At 52.5% G+C, this 18,081-nt stretch overlaps 1 long non-coding RNA gene across 1 annotated transcript in view; it reads right to left on the bottom strand.

The window, feature by feature from the left end:
- Positions 1 to 18,081, bottom strand: part of LOC131510525 (uncharacterized) — a 70,667-nt gene that overhangs the window by 25,892 nt on the left and 26,694 nt on the right. The window contains exon 3 of the long non-coding RNA XR_009261080.1: positions 14,767 to 15,100. This is a non-coding gene — a long non-coding RNA (uncharacterized LOC131510525). The remainder of the gene's footprint in view (positions 1 to 14,766; positions 15,101 to 18,081) is intronic.

Raw genomic sequence — 18,081 nt, 5'->3', positions numbered from 1 at the left:
GGGAAGGGGCTCTGCCGTCCAGGACTGCTGGCCCCATACAGATGGACAGGGCCATCCCCACTCCACACCCGCTCTCCATGCACACACGCTGTGTGATCACTTCACCGTAGTTTATTTCAAAATGTATTTATTCAAAAACTTTGTAAAGTTTTGCTAATTTAAACTTGTATTTTAAATCAAGTATGTATGGATGGATGGATGAATGGATGGATGGATGTATTTCCAGCACTGAACAGCAAAACATGGATAAATATCTGGCACTTAGTAGGTGCTCAGGAAAAAGGGTGACCCCGAAGCCACCGTCTCACCAAACCTGTTTCCTCTCCCCGTACACACAGGAAGACTGCCTTTCCCAGCCTCCCGTATGATAGAGAGAAAGCGCGAGTCGGGGAGAGGGGCAGAGGGAGAGAGAATCCCAGCATGGGGTCCGACGTGGGGCTGGATCCCACCATCTTGGGATTGTGACGTGAGCCCACATCAGGAGTGGGTCACTCGACCGACCGAGCCACCCAGTCGCCCCATGTCCCTCTATATTCTTATCTCTAAATAGGATAATAACCGCCTCACTTCACAAGGTTGTTTTGCGGATCAAATGAAATAGATTAACATTTGAACGTTGAAATTAATTCATTTCACGAGTGTTTGAAAAGTGAAATGAATGCATGTCAATGAAATAAATTAATATTTGAGAAATGCATAGAACAGTGCCTAACAGGAGCCTAAGGGCTGTATGTGTGTTCAATATATTTTTTAATGTATAATTTCATCAACGAGCACCTGTATACCTACAAGCCCAGTCAGGAAACAGAACATGACTGATACCTGGGCACAGATGAAATAAACACCCAAATCACACACATTTGTCGTTATTAAACTGTAATCGTTGCCTTGAAGGAGAAGAACAGGAAGCTAGGAGAATAACCAGGGAGCTAATTTAGATTAGGAGGGAAACGGGGAACAATGTCTTCGAGATATTTCATTTGAAATGGGGACATTTTGAGCCCTGCGTGGGGCTCTGGGGTGACAGCTCAGAGCCTGGAGCCTGCCTCAGACGCTGTGTCTCCCTCTCTCTTTGCCCCTCCGCTGCTTGTGCTCTGTTTCTCTCTCTCTCTCTCTCAAAAATAAATAAATATTAAAAAAGAAAAAAATTTTAAAAAATTAATTGGTTTAATCATGTGTTTTATTTGTTTATTGTGCAGTGGTGGTTGATTATTTTTTTTAAGTTTATTTTATTTTGAGAGAGAGAGAGAGAGAGAGAGAGAGAGCAGGGGAGGGGCAGAGGGAGAGAGAGAGAATTCCAAGCAGGTTTTGTGCAGTGATGGTTGATGATTTTTTTTAAGTTTATTTTATTTTGAGAGAGAGAGAGAGAGAGAGAGAGAGAGAGCAGGGGAGGGGCAGAGGGAGAGAGAGAGAATTCCAAGCAGGTTTTGTGCAGTGATGGTTGATGATTTTTTTTAAGTTTATTTTATTTTGAGAGAGAGAGAGAGAGAGAGCAGGGGAGGGGCAGAGGGAGAGAGAGAGAATCCCAAGCAGGTTTTGTGCAGTGATGGTTGATGATTTTTTTTTTAAGTTTATTTTATTTTGAGAGAGAGAGAGAGCAGGGGAGGGGCAGAGGGAGAGAGAGAGAATCCCAAGCAGGTTCTGTGCAGTCAGTGCAGAGCCTGATGCAGGGCTTGAACTTGTGAACCTTACGGTCATGACCTGAGCTGAAGTCAAGAAAGAGTTGGTGGCTTAACTGACTCAGCCATCCGGCGCGCCCCCTGATGTACATTTTAACAAGATGGCCTTGCCATCTAAGAAGAAGATTCTGTGCAGCATCCCACACCCTGGCGGTGGGAGGGCACGTGGTAATATTTTAGAAAACTGTTTCATTACACCCACGAAAGCTGATTCTTCACGCCCCCATGACGGAGCGGTTCCGCTCCCGGGGAAGTAGTCCCAAACTGGAAACCACCCAAATGTCCCTAAGAGTAGACTGGCGGGGCTAATTGTGGGAGTCCAACACTGGGATACTGCAACACAGACGCATCTCGCAGACAATATTGGCAAAAAGAAGCAAATACAGGAGAAGAAATACTGTCTGGTTCCATTTCTACGAAGTTCTAGAACGGGCAAAAGTATTCTGTGATGATGGAAACTGGGACAACGGTTATCCTTGGGCGGGGGGGGGGGGGGTGGCCGCTGGAAGGGGCTGGGGTGGGGGGGAGTCGCTGGGGGCTGGGAGTGTTCCATCCTTGATCTGGTGCTGGTAAAACGTTATACTCATTTCATGAGAATTCATCGCGTGGTCTTCTTCTGACATGCCCGCTAGGCGGTATGTTTGTCGCGCTCCAGTAAAAGATTTTTAGAACTGGGGCGCCTGGGTGGCTCAGTCGGTTGAGCGTCCGGCTTCGGCTCAGGTCACGATCTCGCGGTTCGCGGGTTCGAGCCCCGCGTCGGGCTCTGGGCTGACGGCTCAGAGTCTGGAGCCTGCTTTGGATTCTGTCTCTCTCTCTCTCTCTCTCTCTCTCTCTCTCTCTCTCTCAAAAATAAATAAACATTAAAAAAATTAAATGTTTATTTTTAAGAGACAGAGCACGAGCAGGGGAGGGGTAGAACAGGGAGACACAGAATCTGAAGGAGGCTCCAGGCTCCGAGGTGTCAGCACAGAGCCCGATGCGGGGCTCAAACTCATGAGCCACGAGATCATGACCTGAGCCAAAGTCGGACCCTCATCTGACTGAGCCACCCAGGCACCATAACTTCAAAAAAATTTAATTAAGAGCCAGCTGGCAGGGGTGTCTGGGAGGCTCAGTTAAGTGTCCGACTCTTGGTTTCAGCTCAGGTCGTGATCTCACCGTTCACAAGTTTGAGCCCCGCATTGGGCTCTGCCCTGATTGTGCGGAGCCTGCTTGGGATTCTCTCTCTCTCTCTCTCTCTCTCTCTCTCTCTCTCTCTCTCTCTCTCTCTCTCTCTCAATAAATAAATAAATAAATAAATAGATAAATAAATAAATAAAGAGTAAAACCTTGAAAATATTAATATAATAATAATAATAATAATAATAATAATAAAGAGCCAGCTTACACACACCCACTATACCACTGGATATAGATAACAGGGTGAAACATGACAAGGCCATGCCTTCAACCAGCTCTGTTTGTGCCCTGTGGTGCTGGACCCTGAACTTGAGGACACAGTGCTGACCGGGACTCACAGAGCTACCCCCCACAGGGCACATAGATTGTATGTGGGGATTGGGGTGTGGGGTGCGGAGGAAGAAACAAATAAATCTACTCAACAAAATAAGAAAATGCTCAGGAGGCGTTCCAGGGGAGTTCTGCTTTGAGTAATTTCTGAGTAGGGTTTTGTGGGATGAATAGGAGTTTTCCATAAAGGCTGGAATGGCAGACCAGGCAGAGGGAAAAATGTGTGCAAAGGCTTAGGGTTTTTAAAGGATATGCCAGGTTCTTGGAGCTGTAAGTTGCTCCAAAAGGGTAGCGCAGAGGGTGATAACTAGTCAAAACCAGCCCACAAATATTTTCAGAAATATCTGGATCGAACTCCTAAGGCTTAAAAATTAATGATTAACGTTTTTTATATTGTATATTTTTATCTTGAGAGAGAGAGCGCGCGTGCAAGTGAGCAGGGGAGAGGGGCAGAGGGAGAGAATCCCAAGGAACCTCCACACCCAGCACGGAGCCCAATGCGGGGCTCAATCCCACAACCCTGGGCACCATGACCTGGGCCGAAACCAAGACTCGGATGCTTAACCGACTGAGCCACCCAGGCGTCCCTAACTAATTAACGATTTTGTATAAAAATCCAGATTTCTGCCCTTCCAAGAAAACCCAGAAAAGCGGGTAACCCAGCCAGGACCTGCATCCCCACAAGGCAGTAAGAGACCAGAGCATAAAGGGAAAGGGCTCTCGCATCCTCCACCGTCCCCACCACTCCCTATTGCCTCCCAACACCGTGCCTGTGGGTCCCTTAGCATCTTAACATTTGGCTGGCGTTTTACCGCTTTCCCCGTAATAGAGCAAGGTCCAGCCATACTCACATCTCTATAAAAAAGGAAAATGAAATCCAGGAGGACTCCCTGTTCCTAACCCCCAGCTGGCTTTGCCCTCTGTCTTTTCCGCCCCGCGGACCCTGTAGACGTTCGAGTTTGCCATCGCTGATGTAGCATCAGGACCTAAAGCCGGGTCACAGTGGTGTTATGTGCCAGCTCAGAAGTGTCCTTTAGGCTATGGGGAACTCTTGAAACATGTGTATTCAATTATTCAGCTGATCGTTGTAGCGGAAGCTGTCGATGCCCCATCCAGACCCCGCCAGCCTCACCGGCTCAGCAGGCTCCCGGCTGCGGTCCAGCTGCCGCTCCGCGCGCGGCTCTCGGCCCTGGGGCTTTCTCCAAAGCTTCTGAAGCCTCCTCTGCCCCGAGCCTGGCAGGCTGCAAGTGCCAGGGAACGGCCCCCCTCCCCGGGCAGTTGGTGGGCAAACGAGCCGTCTGTCTCTTTCACCTCCCGGCGCCGTCCTGCACCGCCCCCCGGAGGTCCCCAGCGCCAATGAGCTTCAGTCACCCACAGTGGTAACGGGCTCCATAACACGCCCGTCAGTCACCAGCTGTGTTCCATCTGTCTCCCTTCCCTGCCCCCCTGCTGGTGTTTCCCCGGGTCACCACCTAAATAAACGACTTGCTTTTGAATCCTTATCTCAGGCTCTGCTTCCCAGAAGCCCAACCCAAAACCTAGTTGTCAAGCAGCTACTCTGTGCAGGGGAACAAAGAGGGTGGTTTCTACTCTTGGGGACCTCACAGGGTAGCTGTAGAGGAGAGAGCCCACAAATAAGGAAGTGAGCGATATGTATGATTTAAAGACGGGAAGAGAAGGAAAAAAAAAAATACGGTAGAACGTGGTGGTTTTAAAACATGTCCACCCAGGGGCCCCTGGGTGGCTCCGTCGGTTGAGCGGCCGACTTCGGCTCAGGTCATGATCTCGCGGTCCGTGAGTTCGAGCCCCGCGTCGGGCTCTGTGCTGACAGCTCAGAGCCTGGAGCCTGCTTCGGATTCTGTGTCTCCCTCACTCTCTGACCCTCCCCCATTCATGCTCTGTCTCTCTCTGTCTCAAAAATAAATAAACATTAAAAAAAAAATTAAAAAAAAACAAAAAACAAAACAAAACAAAACATGTCCACCCAGGGGCACTTGGGTGGCTCCGTCGGTTGAGCGTCAGACTCCTGATTTCGGCTCGGGTCACGATCTCGTGGTTCGTGAGCTCAAGCCCCGCATCGGGCTCCTCGCTATCAATGCGGAGCCTGCTTGGGATTCCCTCTCTCCCTCTCTCTCTCTTTCTCTAATAAATAAACTAAAAATAAAATAAAATAAAATAAAATAAAATAAAATAAAATAAAATAAAATAAAATAAAATAAAATAAAATAAAAATATGTCCACCTACGCCCATTTTGCCCATGTGTGAAGGTGGCCAGAAGGTACAAACTTCCAGATAGCATATAAGCCCTGGGTATGGAATGTCCAGCACGGTGACTCTAGGTAGCAATACTGCGCTGTATATTTGAAAATTGCTAAGAGAGTAGATCTTAAAAGTTCTCATCACACAGAAAAAAACTGGTATCACGTGTGGTGATGGGTCTTAACTAGATTTATTGTGGTGATCATTATATGTATGTAATGTAATAACATATATAATATATATATATATATATATATATATATATATATATATAATCGTTATGTTGCACACTTAAAATACAATGCTCTACGTCAATTACATCACCATAAAAAGAATTTTAAAATATGAGGTGCCTGGGTGGCTCAGTCCGTTAAACGCCTGACTCTTGATTTGGGCTCAGGTCGTAATCCCATGGTTCGTGAGTTCGAGCCGCCCATAGGGCTCCACACTGACAGTGCAGAGCCTGCTTGGGATTCTCTCTCTGTCCCTCTCACGCTTGCTCTTTCTCTCTCTCTCAAAATAAATACATAAACTTAAAAAAAATGTTTATAAAATAAATACGTCCACAAATTCTTTGATATTCTTTCTTGCAAGAAACAGAGCCCCGTCTACCTCCATCTGGAGTGTGGCTGGGTTAAGGAACCATCGTCTTACGGATAGAGTGTGACACAGGTGACAGAACGAGGCAGAGCCTAAGCTCCCTCGGATCCCTTGCTGTAGGGGAAGCCAGCCTTCATGTTGTGAGGCTAATAAAAATTAGCCCTGGGGGTAACTGAGGAAGAAGGTTCCAAGGAGAAGGAATGACCTGTGCAAAGGCCCTGAGGCAGGAGCAAGCCTTGGTATTCAAAGAACAGTGATGAGGCTAACATGGCCAGAGTGGTGGGGGCAGAGGAGACATGGGGGCCAGAGAGGTCAGATGTGGTACAGCAGTTGTCAGTGAGGGACACTATCACCCCTCAGGTTGAGGGTAGAAATGTGCAAGAGTTTGGTGCGGTCACAATGCCTGGGATTGCTTGTGACATTTGGATATGGAAGCGGGGACATACAACATCCTGCACTGTGACAACCAGTCACATGTCATGAAGAACAACCCTGCCCAACATGCCCAGATCGAGACATCAGAGAATTATGAAAATCTTTTAAAAGATTTCTCTGTGTAGGGACACCTGGGTGGCTCAGACAGTTAAGCGTCCAACTGTTGATTTTGGTTCAGGTCATGATCTCAGGGTCAGGAGATCAAGCCCCATGTCAGGCTCTGTGCTAACAATGAAGAACCTGCTTAGGATTCTCTACCTCCCTCTCTCTCTGCGCCTCCCCTGCTCATTCCTTTCTCTCTCTCTCTCTCTCTCAAAATAAGTAAATAAACATTTTAAAAATTCCCAAGGGGAAAAAAAAAAGATTTCTCTGCGTAGAGTAGAATGCAGAGTCAGCTACCTTTTTTTGTAGATGGGGGCAGAAAAATATATTCATATTTGTCCAGACTTGCATAAAGACACTATGGAAAGATATATCTGATTCTGGTAATAATGCGTATCTGTTGGCAGCTTGCAAACTGGGCCAGTGGGGCCTGGAGTAAGAAGGGGGACCTTCTGGGGCACCTGGGTGGCTAAGTCAGTTAAGCGTCCGACTCCTGACTTTGGCTCAGCTCATGATCTCGTGGTTTGTGAGATCGAGCCCCACATCAGGCTGTATGCTGACAGCACGGAGCCTGCCTGGGATTCTGTCTCTCCCTCTCTCTGCCCTTCCCCTGCTTGTGCTCTCTCTCTCTCTTTCTCAAAATGAATAAACTTAAAAAAAAAAAAAAAGTAAAAAGGGGACCTGTCAAAGAATACCTCTTTGTGTATTTACATTTTTTTCTTTTTGAACGTGTGAATGTGCTACTGATCAGACAAATAATTAGAAATCGAAAAGGATCACCTTGGCCACTGAGGGGGGGCATTTGGAGAGGCAAGGCTGGGGTGACAGGAGTGTCATCCGATTTGAAACAGGAGTTGGAATCACGGGGGCGGGGGAAGGTTGACTTGGAGCTCACAGGGAGTGGGGTTCAGTTCTAAGACTGCATTCGAGCTGGTGTGTGAGTAGCTGGGTCGGCCTCCTAGGAAGACGACCGTCTCCGACAGCTTGGACTGCTGTAACGAAATACCATAGATGCAGGAGGGGCCGGGAGGGGGGTGGCTTAAACAGCAGACACTCCTTTCTCACGGTCCTGGAGGCTGGGAAGTCCCAGATCAACGTCTGGGCAGATTCAGTCCCTCGTGGCAGCTCTCTTCCTGGCTGACAGTTTACACCTTCTGTGTTCTCACGTGTTCTCATGTGGCAGAGGAAGAGAGAGGAGAGAGGGAGGGCAGGCACAGAGGAGTTCTGGTCTCTTTCGTGTCTTTCTTTCTTTCTTAAAAAAAAATTTTTTTTTAATTTTTAAAAATTAATTAATTGTTGAGAGAGAGCTCGAGTGAACGAGGTGCAGAGAGAGAGGGAGAGAGAGTGTAGATCCTGGAGTGGGGCTCGAACTCACGAACTGTGAGATCATGACCTGAGCCGAAGTCAGATGCTTAACCGACTGAGCCACCCAGGCGCCCCTCTTTTCTTATGTTTGTTTATTTATTTATTTGTGAGAGAGAGCAAGAGAGAGAGCACGAGCAGGGAAGGGGCAGAGAGAGAGACTGAGAGAGAGAGAATCCCAAGCAGGCTCCAAGCTGTCAGCACAGAGCCTGATGTGGGGCTCGAACTCACGAACCATAAGATCATGACCTGAGCAGGAACCAAGAGCTGAGTGCTTAGCCACTTAACCCGACTGGGCCCCCCAGGCATCCCCCCACCTTTCCTAAGAACATTGATCCCATCATGAGGGCCCCACCCTCACGATCGCCTCTAAACCCAATCCCGGGTTAGGGCTTCAACATGTGAATGTGGGGAGACCGCAAACATTCGGTCCATAGCGCCTACCTGGAAGCAGAACCTGAGGCAGGGACTCAGATGCCCGTGATGTGGGGGGCAGGACTCTCAGGAGAGAAGAGAGCGAGGGAAGCAGGACGGACAGATGGATGGGCTCAGCCAGGACGTGGGTCCAGCCTGATCCCACGGGAGCTCTGGAGCGTGAACTGCATCATATGGTTGTGACAAGTTGAGGCGGGGGGGGGGGGGGCTGGCCTTTAGCACCCCCAGATCGGACCGCGATTGGCTGCGGGCTGTACCTGGGGGGGAGGGAGCAGCCCCCTGGCATCTCCAGAGGAGGGGGCTCCCAGCACAAGACGTGCTCCAGAGAAGGGGCAGGTGTCAGTCCTTGGCAGCTAATGGCCGAACCCGAAGCGGGTGGAAGACAGGTGCACTGGCCCCGGAAAGGGGATGTGGTCCGGGTGGGGGCACCCGCAGGGTCTCCCGCGGCGGCCACCGGCCACGTACGGCCAGGGGAGTCCCGGCCCCATCCTTCGTCTTATTTTTATTTAGCAAACGCCGATTCTGTCATCTGTAGCATGCCAGGCACTATTCTTAGAGCCGCACACGTTTCAATCCTCACAACGACCTCCGAAGCGAGCACTGGTTTTACCGCTAGCCTGGACTGCGGTCTCAGGGAGCCTGCCCGGGGCCCACGGAGCCCCTCGCCCCTGCCAGCCGCCCCCATCCATCCATCTTGCGGCCCCGAGCCCCCAGCTCTCACGGCCTCCGCTTGGCAAATCCTTCTTCCCGCTCTTAATTGATTCTTAATCTGCAGCCTTGGGGCAGCGCTGCTGAGAAGGCAGGTGGAAATCCTTTCCTTCAGCGCCAGCCGGAGCTCCGGGCATCTGAGGGGAGCCCCCCGCCCCACCCCCCGTTGCTCGCAGACCTGGGCCCGCAGTCCCCACTGACCCTCATCCCACTTGCCCTCTGCTTCGCCCGCTTGCTCTCCTTTCCCAAGGATTTAGGGGGAGAATGTGGCAAAAGGAAAGCCCCCCTCCCCTGCCAAAGACCAGAGCCTTCTGCGGGCACTGGGAGACGGTGAAGGGCTGGCATCATGGTGCCCATTCGAGGCCCACGTGTGCCCTGAGCCCAGAGGTTCTCACAGGGGCGGTTCTGCCCCCCCTCCAGGGGCAATTTGGCTATGTCTGGAGACATATTTAGTTGTCATGACTCAGGGCGGGGGGGGGGGGGGGGGGGGAGGGTGCTGTGGGTATTCGGTGAGTGAGTGGAGGCCAGAAAGGCCACTCAACATCCTTCAGAGCGTAGGACGGCCCGCCACAGAGAAGGATCCGGGCCCACTGTCACCCGTATCCCTGCTGAGAACTGCCCTGTACTTCCAGCTCCTTCCTGCTGGGGGTGCAGCCTCGGTGGGGGAGATGCCAGGACATCAGAGACATTTTGTAGCTTCCCTGGGCGACCCTGTTGGGCAGCCAGGACCGAGAACCACCCCCCAGCAGAGGGTCTGCTCTCAGTCCCCTCCCTCTTCCTCTCTGGGCGCCTGAGTTTGTCAACTGGGGGGCGGAAGAATGTTCTGGAAACCCCTCCACAGCCCCAGGCTCCCATCCCCCTTCGCACCCCCCTGTGGGCTCTCTGGGCCACCCCCACACCCCCCAACCCAAAGAGCAGTGGAAGCCCCCCACCCCCACCCCCCACCAGAAGGGCACAGGAAGGGCCTCCAGGGAGCAGAGGGCTCCGAGGTGGCCCAGCCCTCTGACCCTCCTGCCGGGCAGGGGAGATGGCGGACAAGGTGGGCCGTCCCCGGACCCTGTCGTGTGAAGTCCAAACACACAGAAGAAGGGGGTACGAGGCTGGACGGAGGTAAGGGCTAACCCTCAGGAGAAGGGGGTGAATGTAGAGAAGGGGCTGGGGCAGTGGATGGGCCCCGATGGAGGGTGGCCAAAGCCCGGGTGCATGTGGGGCAAACAGGTCACCTGTGCCCCAAACACACCCTCGCCCGGTGACACCCCTTCCCGTGTGTTTAAATTCCCACACAGCCGCACGCACACTCACGCCCTCACGTGCCCTCAAATTCCACACACTTACACGGCCTCCTATCCCATGGCAGCTTCACACACACACACACACACACACACACACACACACACACACACGTGAGGTTAGTGTCTGTCCCTCCGGGATGGAGCGCAGTGCAGACAGGGATGTTTTTCTTGCTCACCTGGTGCCCAACACAGAGTGGACACGCGGGAGGTGCTCAGTCACACACGTCCTCACTCCCACATGGTCACACACAGTCACGAGGGTCCCCCACACTCGCACAGACACACGCAGGCGCCCTCCCCCCACCACCCCTCTGCCAAAGCCACCCTAAGACTCTGTAAATGTCACCTGCTGTCTGCTCTGGTCCAGGCAGGCCAGGGCGGGAGGGGGCAGTGGGCCGGGCGCTGGCCCTCCGCTCCCCACAGGCACCCCGAATCTCTCTGCTTTAGGGCTGCGCAGATTTAAAGCGAGAGCCGCCCTCCTGAAACCAGGACCCCCCCCCCCCTCCTCCCCGCCATCCCCAGCACCACAGGGGCCTGGGAGGCAGGCCCAGCAGCCTCAGGCCTGGAGGGGTCCTTTGTCACTGTTAGTTCCATTCATTTTGCATACTTGATTGAGTGCCTCCGGTGTGTCTAACCCCCTCGCTGGGGGGACCCAGCCCTCCATTTTTCTTCCTTTCAGCCAGGAATGTCTTCTGAGTGGGCTTTACCCCATCCCCCAGCCCCCACTAGGGAGTACCGTGGGCATTTTAATCCCATTCTCCACCGCAGAGACTTTGCTGGGAAACAGCTAATTATATCCCTCCCCCAAAGACAGTCTGGTGGGGCTTGGGTGGCGTTGGGTGAGCACGCCCTGCGTCCACAGCTGGTGGCCCGCGGGCCAGCACACAGAAATTTCTATATATTTCTAATTCCACAGCAATACTTTGATTAGAGAGCCGAGGTGTTGTGTACGACCTCAGGGACCTCATTATTTTTCTAACTCAAATAAATACGGCATTCAGAAAGCAGGGAGGGGCGGAGGGGGTGGAGGAAAGAAAAGTCGCAGGAAACCTCATCTATAAAAAGAATTCAGGCCTTAATGAGCTTTTAAAACTTGCCAACCCCTCTCCCCCCTCCTCAATCTATAAACAGAAGACATGGCTTCTGGCTTCAGCCCCGGATTTGGGGGGAGGGCAGGGTGGGCACAGCAGGCTGGGGACTCAGCTGGGTGTCTAAGATTTTGGGGAGGCTACCGTACTTCATCCTTGTGTGTCTGGAAATTCTTTCTAAAAGAGCTTCCGCCAGGAGGGGCTGGGGTGAGGAGATGGGGAAACTAAGTCCGGGCAGAGCAAAGGAAGGCTGGACCACTGGATGCGTTTTCAGCACCCTCCCTAATCTACTTTCAAGCTGGGGCAGACAACCTTTGGGTCTGTGGGGAGTTGGGGGGGGGGGGGGGCTTGCTACCCTCAATGGCTCTGACATTGGGATGGGTGTGGACAGAGTGAGGTGGTGACCACAGAGCTCCCTGAAGGGCAGGGTGACCTCCGAGTCACTGCCCATGTCGCCTCTCTAACAGGAGCAGGGAAGCTGCCCAGAGCAGGCAGCAAAGCCAATTTTAGGTGAAAGATGAGTTCAATGAGCAGAAATGAGCTTGGAACTGAGAAATTTCTGCATGACGAAAATTCTGGGAGCAGGGTAGACCCAGGGCAGTGGGCAAGGGCCTTAGGAAGGACTCAGGGGTCTGGGAGGGGAGGGGGAGCTGTAAGAAAAAAGATTCAAGGCACCCAGGGGACTGATGGGGGAGAGACGGGAGGGCAGAGAGGGGGCTTTCCCCTGCCCCTCACTTTCTCCCTACCCCCCCTCTCCCGCTGCTGTTTTCTTCATGACACCTGACATGTGTTGGTCTTCTGCCTCCTCCACCAGACTCGCCTCCTGCCTCACCTGAGGGCAAGGGGCTTTGTTTATCTTGAAATGTAGGCAGGAAGATGTCAGCCAAGGATGGGGCCACCCTCAGGGCGTAAGCACCCCTGGGCTGGTAAACCCAGTTGGGATTTGCTGTGTTTGCCAATTTCCGAGACATAAATTTCCCCACCTTGGTCAATTTCAAGTTGCAGAGGTGATAATCAGCGAAGGGGTAAGGCCAGTGCTATAGGCTGAATGTTTGTGTCCCCTCAGAATTCAGATGTTGAACTCCTACCCCCCAAAGGGAGGGTATTAAGAGGTGGGGCCTTTGGGGTGATTAGGTCACGAGGATAGAACCTCATGAATGAGATCGGCGTTCTCATAAAAGGGACCCCTGAGAGCTCCCATGCCCCTTCCGCCCCATGAGGACACAGCGAGAGGATGGCCATTTAGGAACCAGGGAGAGAGCTCTTACCAGGCACCTTGATCTTGCATTTCCAGCTCCCAGAACTTTGGGAAATAAATGCTTATTGGTTTTTTTGTTTTGTTTTATATATTTAAAAAAAATTTTTTTTAAACGTTTTATTTATTTTTGAGACAGTGAGAGACAGAGCATGAACAGGGGAGGGTCAGAGAGAGGGAGACACAGAATCTGAAATAGGCTCCAGGTTCTGAGCTGTCAGCACAGAGCCCGACGCGGGGCTCGAACTCACAGACCGCGAGATCATGACCTGAGCCGAAGTCGGCTGCTTAACCGACTGAGCCACCCAGGCGCCCCTGTTTTATATTTTTTAAATATTTATTTATTTTTGAGACAGAGAGAGAGACAGAGCATGAGTGGGGGGAGGGGCAAAGAGAGAGGGAGACACAGAATCCAAAGCAGGCTCCAGGCTCCAAGCTGTCAGCACAGAGCCTGACATGGGGCTCGAACCCACGAACCATGAGACTATGACCTGAGGCGAAGTCGGACGCTCAACCGACTGAGCCACCCAGACGCCCCTAAATGTTTACTGTTAATAAGCCACCCAGTCCACGACGCTTTGTCACAGCAGCCTGAACACACAGAGACGGGAGCGTGAGGGGGTGTGCACAGGGGTGTGAGCTGCGGGGCGCAAGGGAAACTGGCCCCGGGCGAGGGGACCTGATCTGTCGTGTATACCAGTTTCCGTGGTGTAAGTTTCCCCAGCTTGGTGGATTTCGAGCCGTGAACGGTGACGTCACTGAGTCCTAGGCTGGGAAGAGATGTGCAGAATGGGCCTCTGCGAGCCTGTGTGACCCAGCCCAAAGACACCACTGCGTGCCATTGCCTGGCCTGGCGGTGGCCCTTTTCCAAAGGCGAAAGAGCAGGCCTTCCCTCCCTCCTTCTAGTCCAGGGTCACGCTCGCTGTTCCCTCAGCCTGGCATGCTCTTCCCCCAGATAATATCTGGGCCTTCCCCTCCCGATCCGGGTGGCCCTCATCCCACCCTGGCCCTGCCCCCTACGCTCCCAGCACCCTCCAAGCCCACCCGTGCAGGTTTCATGACGGCCATATCCCCACTTTATGAGTAGAGACGCTGAGGCACGGTGGGCGGGAGGGGTGGGTGAAGCAGGGATGAAGGGACAGAGCCACAGGGTGACGGGCCGCTGAATCTGCATGCGTAACCGCTGGGTTCAGCAGCGCCCGCCCCGATTCTGTGATTCTCTCTGCCGCCGTTTGTGCTAAAGACCAGCGTGAGCACCCAGCTCCGCTGTCTGAGCGCGGCCAGGTCACTTGCTGTCTCTGGGCCTCAGTTTTCCCATCTGCAAAACGGGAGCCCACTGGCACCAGCACCACCCCCTGATGCGGTGTTGTGCGCCTTTGAGTGGAGAACACTTGGTTCGCGGAGCTCTAGGGCAGGGTTTCTTGGCCTTGGCGGGACTGACGTTTGGGGCTGGGTCAGCGTTTGTTGCAGGCCTTGCCCCCGTCCTTGCAGGCCACTTTGCAGTATCCCTGGCCTCCGCCCGCTAGATGTTCATATAACCCATGCCCCAAATTGCGACAACCAAAAATGTCTCCAGACATTGCCTACTACCCCCTGGGGGGGGGGGGGGGACATAACTGCCCCCTATTGGGAAACACCGCTGTAGATTTGCGGTTTTCCGCCCCGTCTACGCATTCGAATCACCCAGGGAAGTTGGAAAGCTTCCTAAAGCCAGCCTCACCCAATGACTTCAGACTCTCTAGGGCTGGGGTCAAGGGTCATCACTGTCAAGGCTCCCCAGGTGATCCACGTGTCCAGCCAAGGCTGAGACCAGTGACGGGTGACAGGTGGCACAGCCAAAGGGGACAATGGAGGAAGGCCCGGCCACTGTATGGGTCACCTCCAGGGAGAGGAGCGAAGGGTGAGAGGTGGCCGCAGGGCTACTGGGAGCCACAGGAACTGTTACTCTCCCCTTTCGGCTCAGGCTGTCACAACAGAGTATCATAGACTGTGTGCCTTATAAACAACAGATATGTAAACAAATAACAGATTCACAACTCACAGTTCTGGAGGCTGGAAGTCCAAGGTCAAGGCGCTGGCAGATTCCGTTCCCGCTGAGGGCTTTCTTCCCGGCTGGCAGACGGCTGCCTTCTCGCCGCGTCCTCACCTGGCCATGCCTCTGTGTGTGTGAAGAGTGAGCAAGAGATCTCTGGTCTCTCTTCCTGTTCTTATAAGGACACCAGTTCTGGGTGGTTTCTGTGGTCGAGCGTCAGACTTCTGCTCAGGTCACGATCTCGAGGTTCGTGAGTTCAAGCCCCACACTGGGCTCGCTGCTGGCAGTGCGGAGTCTCCTTCGGATCCTCTGTCCGTCCGCTCTCTGCCTCCCCAGCTTGCGTCTTTCAAAAGAAAAAAAAAAAAAAAAGGACACCAGTTCATCAGTTCTACCAGGGCTCCACCCTTAATGTAACTTTAATTATCTCCTTAAAGGCTCCCTCTCCACATACAGTCACGTTGGGGGATTAGGGCTTCGACACAGGAATTTTGCAGGGACACGCACCGAGGCGAATGGAAGAATATTCAGGACACAGCCAGGCTGTGAGCTTCTCGGTGTCATATGGGCACACAGACCCTTTGTGAACGTGGGCTCTCCATTCACCTGCAGACAAAGGGCAGGAGGGCTGAGTGGGGCCTGTGGGGGCTGTAATGGCTCATGAGGAATGAGAGATAAAGAGAGGACGGCTGTCAGAGACCCACCCAAAGTGTGACTCATGCAGGACACTGTCCCCAGAGCCAAAGACCCCTCCTGACACAGGTTTCCAGCAGCTGCCGAAGGGACGAGGGAGCCCCAGCGGACGGGGCCCATGCCAGGCTCTCTGGCTCTCTAAGTCCACACTCGGTGGACAAAAGAGGAATACTTTCTGGTTCCACACCTGGGCAGGAAGAGGCTTTCCCATCCCTGAAAAATTCCCCCCGAAGCTGGGAAGATGTAAAAGGCACGCAGATGTGACGGGTTCAGGGCAGGAACGGTCGCCCACAGCTCGGCTCAAGGAGGGGGATGCCCAGGCCCCCACCCTGTAAGAAACCTGAAGCTGCTAGCCCCGCCCCGCCCCGCCCCCTGGGGCATGCAACATCATAGCATCTGGCGTCCTCCCCGTTTTTGTTTTAATATTCATTCATCTTTGAGAGAGAGAAAGAGAGAGAGAGAGAGAGAGAGAGAGAGAGAGAGTGCAAAGCAGGGGAGCAAGGGGCAGAGAGAATGGAAGACGGAGGATCCAAAGGGGGCTCTGCAGCCCAGTGCAGGGCTCGAACTCACGAACTGTGAGATCATGACCTGAGCCAAAGTCAGACACTTAACCGACTGAGGCACATGTTCACCATTTTTAAGTGGTGGCCTTAAGGCACATTCACACTGCTGTGCGGTCATCAGGGCCGTCCGTCTCCAGAACCCTATCCAACTTGTAAATCTGAAACTCTGTGCCCCTTAAACACTAGCTCTCCATTCTGCCTCCCGCCAGCCGCTGACCCCCAACACCCTACTTTTCTGTCTCCATAATTTTTATACACTAAGTCCTCATACAACTGGAATCACAAGTATTTGTCCTTTGGTGTCTGGCTTATTTCACTGAGCACAACGTCCTCAGGGCTCATCCGTGTTATAGCACACGTCAGAATCCCCTTCCTTTTTAAGGCTGAATCGCATTCCCTTGTATGAATACCCCACATTCTGTTTACCCACTTGGGTCGCTTCCACACTTCGGTTATTGTGAATGACGCAGCTTGTAAGGAGGGCGCCCGCCTGGCTCGGTCAGACCAGCACGTGACTCTTGATCTCGGGGTCGTGAGTTCAAGCCCCATGCTGGGTGTCGAGATTTCTAAAAGTAAATAAATAAACTTTTTTTTAAAAAAAGCAATGCTGCCGTGAACATGGGTGTGCAAATATCTCTTCAACACCCAGCTCTCAATTGTTGAGGGGTACATACTGAGAAGTTTGATCGCTAAATCAGTTGTAGGTATGCCTTTAAATCCAGTGAGGCCTGGGGTGCCTGGGTGGCTCAGTCAGTTAAGCGTCCGACTTTGGCTCAGGTCATGATCTCATGATCTCATGATCTCACAGTTTCTGAGTTCCAGCCCTGCATGGGGCCCTGTGCTGACAGCTCAGAGCCTGGAACCTGCTTCGGATTCTGTGTCTCCCTCTCTCTCTGCCCCTCTCCCCACTTGCACACAAAAAAAAAAAAAAAAAAAAAAAAAAAAAAAAAAAAAAAAAAAAATCCAGTGTGGCCTACTGTGTGCCCAGAGTGCCTCAGTTCAAGACTGAGGGCATGGGACGCCTGGGTGGCTCAGTCGGTTAAGCGTCCGACTTCGGCTCAGGTCGTGATCTCACGGTTCGTGGGTTCGAGCCCTGCGTCGGGTTCTGTGCTGACAGCTCAGAGCCTGGAGCCTGTTTCAGATTCTGTGTCTCCCTCTTTCTCTGACTCTCCCCTGTTCATGCTCGCTCTCTCTCTCTCTCTCTGTCTCAAAAATAAATAAACGTTAAAAAAAATTAAAAAAAAAAAAAAGACTGAGGGCAGAGCAATGAACAAAACGGACAGAGGCCCCTGTCCTCCAAGAGCCAGTGGCCCTGAGGGGAAAGGCAGGCAATGAATCAGTTAAATAAAATCCAAGGTGATAAGTTCCACAAGGAAAATAAAGCAGGGGAGGTGAATGGGCAGCGCTGGCATGGGGGTGCAGATTTAATGGGGTGGCCAGGGAAGGCCTCACGCAGGAAGGAAGTGACTTTTGAGCAAAGACCTGAAGGAAGTAAGAGAGTTGGATTAGTTATCTACTGCTGCATAAGCAATTACCCCAAAATCTAGAGGCTTGAAACAACATGGATGATCTTACGGGTCTGTGGGTCAAGAATCTGGGTGTCGCTCAGCCGGTCGTCTAGCCCAGGGTCTCTCCAGAGGGTGCAGTCAAGGCTCCCCTGGGGGTGTGGCCATCTCAAGGCTCCCCCGGGGGGGTGTGGCCATCTCAAGGCTCCCCCGGGGGTGTGTGGTCATCTCAAGGCTCCCCCGGGGTGTGGTCAGCTTGCAAGCACACACAGGGGGCTGTTGGCAAAATTCCATTCCTCCCTGGCTATTAGCTGAAGGCTACTCTCTGTTCTTTGCCACCTAGAGCCCTCCACAGGACGGCTCACATCTTGGTCCCTGGCTTCATCAGGCAGGCAAGTGAGAAGAAAAGAGAGAATGCTAGTAACGGGGACAGCCCAGCAGGACAGAAGTCACAGTCTTATAACCTAATCTTGAAAATGACACACCACCCACTTTGGCCACATCCTATAGGTTAGAAGTGAGTGGTCCAGCCCTCCCTCAAGAGGAGGAAAGTACACAACGGCATG

The sequence above is a fragment of the Neofelis nebulosa genome, chromosome 4 (genome assembly GCF_028018385.1).
Source record: "Neofelis nebulosa isolate mNeoNeb1 chromosome 4, mNeoNeb1.pri, whole genome shotgun sequence".
Taxonomy (NCBI): Eukaryota; Metazoa; Chordata; class Mammalia; order Carnivora; family Felidae; genus Neofelis; species Neofelis nebulosa.
The sequence above is the reverse complement of the archived record's forward strand: the minus strand, read 5'-3'. Positions and strand labels throughout refer to the sequence as shown.